Below are 2,918 nucleotides of genomic sequence, written 5' to 3'. Positions count from 1 at the left end.
TTATTTCATCTTACGAACTCATGTAGGAATGGCAGACTCCTATGGTTGTTCTGGCTTAATGAGAGCAAAGAAGCTCTTCTGTGGAAGAAATGCTGGCAATACAGTCAACAAGTTGCATTTTAGGAAAAATTCATATGGGGTTGAAAATGATTTAAAACGAAGAACAAGAAATAAATCACTAAAGTTATTTTAGTTTGACATAATAATAAGTCTAATGTTTGGATCTTTTGTAGTTTACATTTTCATGAACCAAGTCAGGCTCACAATGGCAAAAGGGCAATGAAACCAGCTCAGATGTCAGTGTTAACCAAAGCTTCCCATTCCCGGGTGTGTGCACCAACCCCTGCTGGTCTGGATTCCTTTCCTGCTTCTTCACTTTCCAAGTTTCTCTTCTTTTAGTCTTAGAGATCTGACTTACTCTGCTGTCAGGAAACCATTTTTATAAAAAATTTCGCAAAAGGGGCTAATGGTAGAATGATTTATCAATTTTCACAAATACTTTCTTCCCCAACTTGCCCCTACCATACATATATAAGATGTTAGTGAAAGGAATAAAAAACTTTTAAAATTATCAAGTCTTTCAAATATATATGTGTGTGAGAGTATGTGTGTGTGTTTCGTATGTGCATATAGTACATGTGCATATAGTACATATGTATATACACACTTATATTTGTGTATACACATGTACTATATGTATATATGTGTATATGTATATACACATATACACACTTATATTTAATACACATATTATAGTATTATTATGTGTATTATTATATATATACATATATAATACATAATATATATATATAATTCAATTTTGTATGTATACAATCCTGATTTTCCTGGACTTTATTCTTTTATGTTCTTCTGTTCATTAAGAAGTTAGTGTTCTCCCCATACCCCTTCTTCCTTTGTCCTTCCATGCTATCTGGGCTAAACTTACCCTACACTATCCACACACATCCCACACTTCCAGGTTTGAGGAGGAAGAAAGTTACCACGCTTTGATGTTGTATTTAGTTATAATAACAGAATTTAGGCAGGCCAAAAATTGATCCAAAGAAAATTACCTTTTTTTTTCATCCTAGTTCTTCAGCAACCAGGTTGCTGTGTCTGATGGTGTCTTTCTGGCAATGGCACTGCTATAGTCAGTAGCTCTGCAGATGTGAGCAGGGCAGGAGAGCAACCCACCTCCCTCGTTAGGAATGTCAGGATACCATCAGCTGATGGTCAAGTGGTTGTTAAGCTGTCTCTCTAAAATAATTGGTCACAGCTGCTGCCAGGGAAAGGCTGGCTCCTGCTAGATAGAAAACACCTGGAGCCAATGGTAATCAACAGCTTCCTGATAAGATCTCAGGAGTTGGACAAGTGGGCTCAGGCATGCACACTAAAATGCAAAATGGTGGAATTTAACTGCTCTATGACCTTTCTCTAGGAACATTCAATTGGCAAGGGAAAAACACCTCAAATGAGCATGTGCACAACTTTGGTAAACATAATACACATGCGATCACTCCCAAGTGCTGGTAGACCACTGCTCATGTGGACGGCCCACCCCAAGGAAAAATCAAGGGAGGAGAGATACAAAACCCCAGAAGCATGCTAATGTCTAAAAGTCCCACTCAAAGGTCAAACAGGACACTTGAATCTCTCAAGTCACCCACTTGGCCCTCTTTCAAGTGTAATTTACTGCCTTTCGTTCCTGCTCTAAAACTTTTTAATAAACTTTCACTGCTGCTCTAAAACTTGTCCCAGTCTCTCATTCTGTCTTATGCCCCTTGAACAAATTCTTTTCTTGGAGGCAAGAATCAGGTTGCTGCAGATCTGCTCAGATTCACTGCTGCTAACAGCACCAGCTCATCTGAGTGACAACTGTGGAATATTTTGGCTTACACTAATAAGCAAGTGAGACCGGGCTCCTGATCCCACCATAACTTCTGAAAACAAGAATGACAGCCATCCTCTGTATGCCAAAGATCAGGATTGCAGTAGTTTCCAGTGCAGAATTTTTTCAAGGTTGATGATTTTCTTTTATTAAAATCTTTTTTGGAAGTCACCAAATTCAACTCCATAAAGAATATCAGAGATGGCTGGCATGATTGGCTAAATGGAATATTCAGAAGGGTCTAGAGTAGACCCCTGGGGAGGGTATTAGCATCACAACTGTCTTTGTCGAGTCTTCACAAGAACTACAAGGAACTGGCCAAAACTCAAAGTGAATGCTCTGAGTAACATCCTATTGTCTACACTGAGGTTAAAGAAGGAACTTCATACAGAATTTCTTTATAAAAGAATATTTATTTATTTATTTGAACTGAATGATCATTTCAAGACACTAGCAACCAGCTATAAGGTAAATATGCATTTTAGGAAATTTTATTTTATTTTTATTTATTTATTTTTTTAAATATGAAACGCTTCACGAATTTGCGTGTCATCCTTGCGCAGGGGCCATGCTAATCTTCTCTGTATCGTTCCAATTTTAGTATATGTGCTGCCTAAGCGAGCACAAGAAATTTTATTTTTTTAATCCATCTGCCACAGTCATTGGGGATATTGCATTTCTTTACTGAGTTTGGATTTTTGAGAATACACAAATTTTATTTTTTTTTGTCAAAAACTCATTTAATTTACATATTAAAAGCACAACTCATACTTAAGGCCTGCAATATTTTCTTTCTGAGTGACTTTTGAAAGCAGAGATAAGCATTACTCTACACATCAATAGCTTGTTATTTTCTTATCCAGTTTAAACTGAAAATCGTTAATCCACTCCTGAGAGAAACACACATTTCCTGCTGAGATCTTCCAAGTCTAATTTTTATTCCAAGGGAAATGCACAGAACTCCTCTGATTCCAAGCCAATGCCCAGCGGTCGTGTTCTCTCCCAGTGTAAGCATGGTTGCCCATGCTAC

The 2,918-nt window shown here is 37.4% G+C and overlaps 1 non-coding gene across 1 annotated transcript; it reads right to left on the bottom strand.

Annotated features, from left to right (window-relative positions):
- Nucleotides 1-2,406: 2,406 nt before the first annotated feature.
- On the bottom strand, nucleotides 2,407-2,513 carry LOC116268805. The gene has a single exon (XR_004175955.1). It is a non-coding gene; the product is annotated as a U6 spliceosomal RNA (small nuclear RNA).
- Between the last annotated feature and the right edge of the window lie 405 nt (nucleotides 2,514-2,918).

The sequence above is a fragment of the Papio anubis genome, chromosome 8, assembly GCF_008728515.1.
Source record: "Papio anubis isolate 15944 chromosome 8, Panubis1.0, whole genome shotgun sequence".
In the NCBI taxonomy this organism is placed as follows: Eukaryota; Metazoa; Chordata; class Mammalia; order Primates; family Cercopithecidae; genus Papio; species Papio anubis.
This window is presented reverse-complemented; position numbering and strand designations above follow the sequence as displayed.